We start from the raw sequence: 7,544 nt of genomic DNA, 5'->3' as shown, positions 1-7,544 counted from the left end.
ACCTGAAAAGCCTGTTTTAGACATGAGTAAAAACAAATTCCTCACTGTGGTTGCTTGCTCTTCTTCTCTTTAAAGAGAGCCCACAGTTTCTAATCTTACTACCACAAGTTCGTACCGTGTCAGCAGTCTCCTCCCCTTCAGTGTGCTCTCCATAGCGATTATACATCTCCATGTCAGAGAGAGCACTCTCCAGTGCATCCTCTTCATAGTCAGTGTGGTAGTCGGATTCTTCTGATGCAAGGAAAGAGTGGGGACAGAAGCACACTGTGGGTGAATAAACTGGAATATCTGGAGTGTAGAATGGTGACAAATACACGTGGGTGTGCAGGTGCATAAGTCAGAACATTAGAAATGTCATACAGGGTGGACTTTGATGAGTGATGAATGACAAATGCATTATAAATAGAGAGAACAGGAATAAGAACAAGTTTGAAGCTATTTGAGAAATCTACAACTGTTCTTTTGCTTAAAAAAATTATATACAGTTACATTTACATTTCTTTATTCGATTGCAAATGCTTACTTACTAAATTGTACAATAACAAGAAGTTCCCTTTTCCATCAGCGGGTTTTACACTGAGGCTGTGTAGCCAACAAGTCAGTCTCCTGACTTGTTAAAATTATGACCTAATAAAATATGACATTTTGTTTTGTGGGGTTGATTTGTTTTTCATTAGGTCAAGAATGACAAAGACAAACATGGAGACATGAGCGTACTTAAAAAGTACTTTGAGTGTGGCTGAAAGCTGCAGTGTTGGAGTGTGTGTCGGTAGTTTTACCATCCACAAGAGGAGGTTTGACGGGCTCGATGCGGGACACAATTTCTGCCAGGTCAGTGAAGGAAGCATTGGGACATGTCACCACCTTCAAAAAAACAAAAAGCCACAGTCAGTGACAGGGACTACTGAGGAGGCGTTATGGAATTTTATCGTCTTTGAATAAGCTTCCAAACTGTGTGCCAAGCATGCCAGCTGCAAGAAACAAAATAATATACTCCTCTATACTGCTGTGAGTTGGAAATTACAGCAAAGTATAATGGAAACTATCTGCATCAAAAAATTCTGCTGCAGACGTTTGTGCAATTTCAGCTTTTCGGTGAAGCACATCTGATTTTGCCTTTTTTTAAGCTCAACTAGTCCCACAACCTTGGTTGTGTTTTTAAGTCTTGATCTGCATAAAAATAAATAGTATCAAATGTATCACAGAAGGAGAAGCATTGCATCCCCTGGTTGTCGTACTCTCCAGTAGCATCTGAAAATAGAAAGGCATTCATTAACTGTGTGGGATGCCTATTGTTTTAAAGAATGCGAACAGAAGCCATTTAGTCTTAAACATTACTGTCTCAGATCTGCAATCATAAAAGTGGCTCCATCCTGTTTTCAGCAATTGTTCTGTTGCCTTTGTTGTTTATTATCAGGGAGGGGGAGGTTGCCAGTGTGAGTCCTGCTGTTTTACCCTTCATCCTCATGTTGTTGCTCAAACTGGGAGTAAATAACTCATCTGTCTTCATCATTCTCGTCATCTCTTGGTTAGGAGGCGTTTTGTCTTTCTGTGACATTGCTTGGAACAAATCTGATGCACAGAAATCTATTTTTGTGTACGTTAAAAGCAAACAATTTCATACTTTATTTTTATTGTTATTACTTTATCAGAAAAAGAAGCTTAAGGCCTAAAATGATTCAGCTAAAAATATTCTATATTATCTATATATATTATAGGGATTTGTAATATGAGTGATTATAGGTTCCTTTGGTGTCATTACACTAGATTCAGGCATGTGAGACTTGAATATGGCTACTTACTAATATTTCAGTAATTCCACAATAGTTTTTTCCCTCCATTGTTATTACTGAGTTACACTCATCAGCATTAAATTTACAGCATTTAATATTTTGCTAATTGATTAAATGCCCAACTTGATTGTTTTTGGCACAGAAGACACTACTGCAATTTTCTTCAGCATTCATACGTCCAAACAGGAACTGAACTACTGTGAAAATGTCATTAAATGTCTTTTTTTTAAGCTCTGACTTATGTAAAGCTCTGCAGTAATAAATATTGTGTGTACTTTGAACATAGAGCAGCATGACTGCCTGGTATACCGATAAGTGGTACAAATTACTTGTTATCACAGGCCGGAGGCCAGTGCGTGGTTGCAGACCCAAAAGCAGACTCAATGCGAAATTGGTTATTAACAAGACTTTATTTAAACAGAGTGAACGAGATATATATGTATATACACAAGGTGGAGAGAGGAGCGGAGCGGGATCTCTGAAGGAGAGTTAATATCAGAATGGTGATGCAGAGAACTATAGGTGAGTAAAGGTATGGCAGATGTTTCCCTACCTGCAGAAAAGAGGTGAGAAGCTTTGTGGAGAGTATCCGAGTGAGTGTCCAGGCTGGATTGAGGAGCGAGTGAGTGTGTTGAAGATCAGACTTTGAATTCCAAGGGAGTCCAGCAGGGGCACGGTAGGCAGGAGGGCAGGCAGGTAACTGTGGTGAGTCGTGGTTTTTCCACAAAGGCACATTGACCATGGACCGTGGAGGCCCAGTTACCACCAGAAGGTAGCTGACAAACTGGCAGAGAATGGGAGACCTGGCCTTAAGACTCCCTCTGCTGATTAGCCACCCGATGGATTTCAGGTGAAACACCAGGAACTCCACCCACTAGGGTGGGCACAGGAAAACATAGGCTCCAGATGGAAAATCCCAATGCACTCATTCAGACCATGCAACTTGTACCTCAAAATTTGGCTGTGAAAAAACACAGAGGACAAAAGTTTTCAATGTCATCACAACCCTGAAACAATGCATTGTGAAAAATAACTTAATTAAGTTGTCAACTCACAGTATTTTAGTTATTAATCTCTCAAGCATTTGGATTAGTTATTTCATTGCCGATCACAATATTTTGTGGTTTTAAGTCACACACACACACAAAAATCAAGCCCAGACTCTGCTATTGCTTTTTATTGAACTCTCCAATGCTTTCAGTTCAATTCAATTTTATTTATATAGTGCCAAATCACAACAACAGCTGCCTCAAGGTGCTTTATATTGTAAGGTTACTTACAATAACACAAGGAAAAAAAAAGAAAACCCCTACAATCATATGACCCCCATGAGCAAGCACTTTGTTGATAGTGGAAAGAAAAAACTCCCTTTTAACAGGAAGAAACCTCCAGCAGAACCAAACTTAGAGAGGGGGGGTGATCTGCTGCGACCGGCTGGAGGTGAGGGGAGGACGACATTGCAAAAACACACTGTGGAAGACGGGCGAGATATTAATATTAACCTAATGATTAAATGCAGGATAACTAAGGGAGTATTGAGGGTCACCTGATCCAGCCCTAACTATATGCTTTATCAAAAAAGACAATTTTAAGCCTAATCTGTTAGGGGGCCTGGATCGTCGACCCCCCGAGTAAGCATCAATTAGATTTTCAGGGCAGAGTACAATAACCTCTATCTGCGTGTGTGTTATCTTGGTTTATGGATAGATAAGTGTGGGTGTCATCTGCATATCAGTGAAAATGTATTCTATGCCTTCTGATGATACTGCCTAAGGGAAGCATGTATAATGTAAACAGAACTGGTCCTAGCACTGAACCTTGTGGAACTCCATAATTAACCTGTGTGTGAAGAGGACTCTCCATTTACATGAACAAATTGGAGTCTATTAGAAAGATATTACACGGTACATTTAATACCTACGGCATGCTCTAATTGCTGTAATGAAATATTATAGTTAACAGCACCAAACTCTGCACTGAGGTCTAGCAGGACACTCACAGAGATGAGTCCACTGTCAGAGGCCATAAGAAGATCATTTGTGGCCTTAACTAAAGCTGTTTCTGTACTCTGATGAGTCTGAAACCTGACTGAACCTCTTGAAATAAACCACTCCTCTGCAGGTGATCAGTTAGCTGTTTTACAATTACTCTTTTAAGAATTTTTGAGATAAAAAGGAAGGTTGGAGATTAGCCTACAATTACCTAATACAGCTGGGTCTAGAGATGGCTTTTTATGTAACGGTTTAGCTACTGCCAACTTGGAGGCCACCTGTGGAAATTAACTTATAAATCACTGAGACGATTTCCAAAAATATCCTTATTTTTATTGATAGAATTAAAAACATTGCTGCACAGCATGGTGTGTCTTTAATCCTAATCAATCCATCACCTTAACTTTCTCAGCTAGGGGGTTAAGGCGTTTCCATAGCAGCCACCAGCCCGAGAGTGAGTCGCTGTAATTAGTGAGATTGGTTTCATCCCGGCTGCCCACATCAATAGCTATTACCACTTTGGCCCCCATGGAGCGCACAACATCAGCTGCGAGAATCAGGGGAAGAAGGCATCAAGACAAACAGCATACAGTACTGGTAAAATTAAAAATATATTGCTATAAGCAAACAGCTGAGCAACTAGAGCAAAGTACGGCTACTTTTAATACTTAATAAGGGAAGGTACAAACTGAATGTAACAAACCAGGCAGGTTGTTAATATAGCCTCCATCCATCAGCAGGTGTCCATCTTTTGGGTGACACAGACGAAGGTGAAATCCATGTTGCATGACCCAGTTTCAGGCAAGTGTTAGCTGCCACATAAGGGGCCTCAGTACAGGTTTGACCAGTCCATGGGCTGTAGGGTGCCCAGGGTACTGTGGCTGCAAAACAAGGCAAGATCATCACCCTTCCACCACCGAGCGAAACATCTCTGCTTTGCTTCGTCTGTCCAAAGGACAAGGAGGCTTTCTGCTGGTAAGTTTTCCAAACAAGCCATACCTGTTCTGTCTTTTAACAAGCTAACTTTAACAAGCTAACTGGCTTGTAGAGTCTCAGATGCATGTCATGGGTTGTTTCTCTGAGCACAGCCTGACCTTGAGGTGAATTCGCTGTGATGTTGACTGGGGAGGAACGCTGTGATGTGTAACACACATACAATCACATCTGAATGATCCAGACCAGCAAACTGCTTAAAGTTCTGTTTTCCTTCCCCTTCAACTGGATATGTGCTCTCTTCCTCACACCCCTCCTCTCTTTCACAACAGCCATTCTTCTTCTGTATGCCCAAGAGTCAAATACAAGCCATTCACAGCTTGTCTGACCATTGAACCCCTTGGCAGAGCTATTATTCAACAACATAATGATGTGAAGTTATTACACCAAAAAATGCTTGCTCTAAGAAGATTGTTGCCTGATAACACACCTGATAATTGCTGTCATGTACTGAACAAGAGCTCAGTTAAAGGAGGGAGGGGCGTGTGTGTGTGTAATACTTATACTAGTAATATTAATAAGTCCATGACTTCGTGTAATCAAGTTGACCTCGCTGCATTAAGTGAATCAAAACTGTAGGTTCCTGTCATTATATTCATCATTGTACAGATAAATGACTCCCAAATGATTAAAATATTCTTTTGAGAATTATTTTAAACAAAAATACCAACTCAGTTCTTGATTTCTTAAATGAGAGTGTGCTTTTCTATGTTATACATGAAATACATGTCATGAGCACTATACCAAACATCAATTTGAAAAAATTGCCTCAGTTCTCTGAGGGACAGATTACACAAGCAGACTACACAATTTAAAAACTCGGACGTTACGGTCCATGATTATGTCATTGTCCAACATAATCCTTTCAGATTTATCAGCTACACAGTCATTGAACAAATCTCCTGGTCAATCACATCCCTAATGCGTTATGTCACAAAGAAAAGGCTGATGATGTTTGACTATCAGAGTCTCAGACCAGCCCATCTGCCACCATCCATGTTTTTTATTCCATGTTCTTTAATATAGCAAAATGTTTAAGCAAGTATGATTACTGAGTGGCAGGAGGATCCCACAGTTCCCCCCTCCCACCCTATTCTCCCGGCTGATGCTTGATGTCACATTGCCTGTAAGAGCTTTCGTTTCTCTAAAAAAGGCTCAACACTGCATGAATTACAGTCTGACTATCAATGCTTTAAAGGTTTCTTTTAAAAAGCTCAATGTTTTGAGATTCTTCTCCACATGGACCGCTTTCCTGCATGAAGTCAAAGATTGTTCAGAAATGACTTGGAGAAAAAAATAAACCAGAAAGCTTCCAGTACCAAACTTGCCAGTTTCACACAGAACTGGTTTTAATAAACTGCAGAATCTTTGTTAACTGAGTTACTTACCCTGTTTTTTTTTTATTTGCTAGTAGAGGTCACAAATTATTTAAACAATACAAATTAATAACAGTGTGAACAGGCCTTGATTTTTAAAATAACTAGATAGTACTGGTATTCCACAGTAAGTCCCTGTGAATGCATAGCACTGAATTTAGGTTAAAAAATATTTTGGGGTGTCTTTGCATCACAGGTACAGCAGTAAAATATCAGAGTAATTAACTAATTAATTATCAATAAATTAGTAATAAAATGAGGTTCATGCACTGTACATATAAAAACAAATGTTGGATTTGAACGTGTAGCTCTAACAGTTCCTAGTAATACACCTCTCTCTTCTCCTGGGAACCAGTGAACACCTCACCTCCCCTACAGTAGGGTCCTGCTCTCCTAGTCCCACAATAATGATGCAGTCAGCCTGACGGATGCACCTCTGTGTCCACGGGGTCAGTGTGTAGTCAGTCTGGTAAAGAACTATGCGATGGATGTCTTCTTGTTGGCCCAGCCAGCTGGACAGACGGTACTCATGGACACTAAAGAGGAAAGGAGTCCATTAATGACAGGCAGCATTGCTTTGCTGGCAGCATCCAAGAGATCCATTTTCCTCTTGTGCCAATAGAGCAAACTTTAGCAGAATTTAATGAGCATGAAAGACAAAGCACAAAGAAAATAAAAACCTACAGACAGCAGCAAGACACCGAAAAAGACTCATTTTATTTGAGGTTTGAATAAGAGAAGATGGACCTGCAAAATTGCATAAAATGTTTGAATCTGGCACAAAACATACCTGTCAAGTGCAGCAGTTCCAAGACGCTGTTTGATAATACCACTTGTCAGTAGAAGAGTGGGACCTTTATGTGAGAGATCATAGATTACACCCATGAATGTCTACTTCAAGGAGGTTTTACGTCCAGGTTAAGACAGCTGAAAAGTGATTTGATTGTTCAGGTGCATCTCAGATCTTTTAAAGTCAAACATCCACCACATTGTAAAGCATTGGTGAAAGGATTTTATGTGGTACATTATAATAAAGCAAGGAAAGGTACTACACTGAAAACACAAGTACCTTATTTAAACCTTTCAGCTGTTTGTAATCTCTAAAGTCCTCCTCCTTATATGGTCAATCCCTAAAGCCCTTAATGCTCATTAAAGTGAAAATCTAATCCCTTAATTTGGTGTTAATTTGTCCGTACTGTCTTATTTAACCAAAAGCAAATGAACATCTGTCCTGAAGGCTCAGTTCCAGTTCAAATTAGGGTGCAAACAGGAATCCATAATACTTAAGGAGAGAGTATTTCCATCATGGCAGACAGACAGCACATCTAATCCTGTCTCCATGCCTTGATAAGAAGTTTTGGAAAATGACAACAGAGTAGAGCTCTTATGTT

This window comes from Oreochromis aureus, linkage group 7 (assembly GCF_013358895.1).
Source record: "Oreochromis aureus strain Israel breed Guangdong linkage group 7, ZZ_aureus, whole genome shotgun sequence".
NCBI lineage: Eukaryota > Metazoa > Chordata > Actinopteri > Cichliformes > Cichlidae > Oreochromis > Oreochromis aureus.
Note: the sequence above shows the minus strand (reverse complement) of the source record.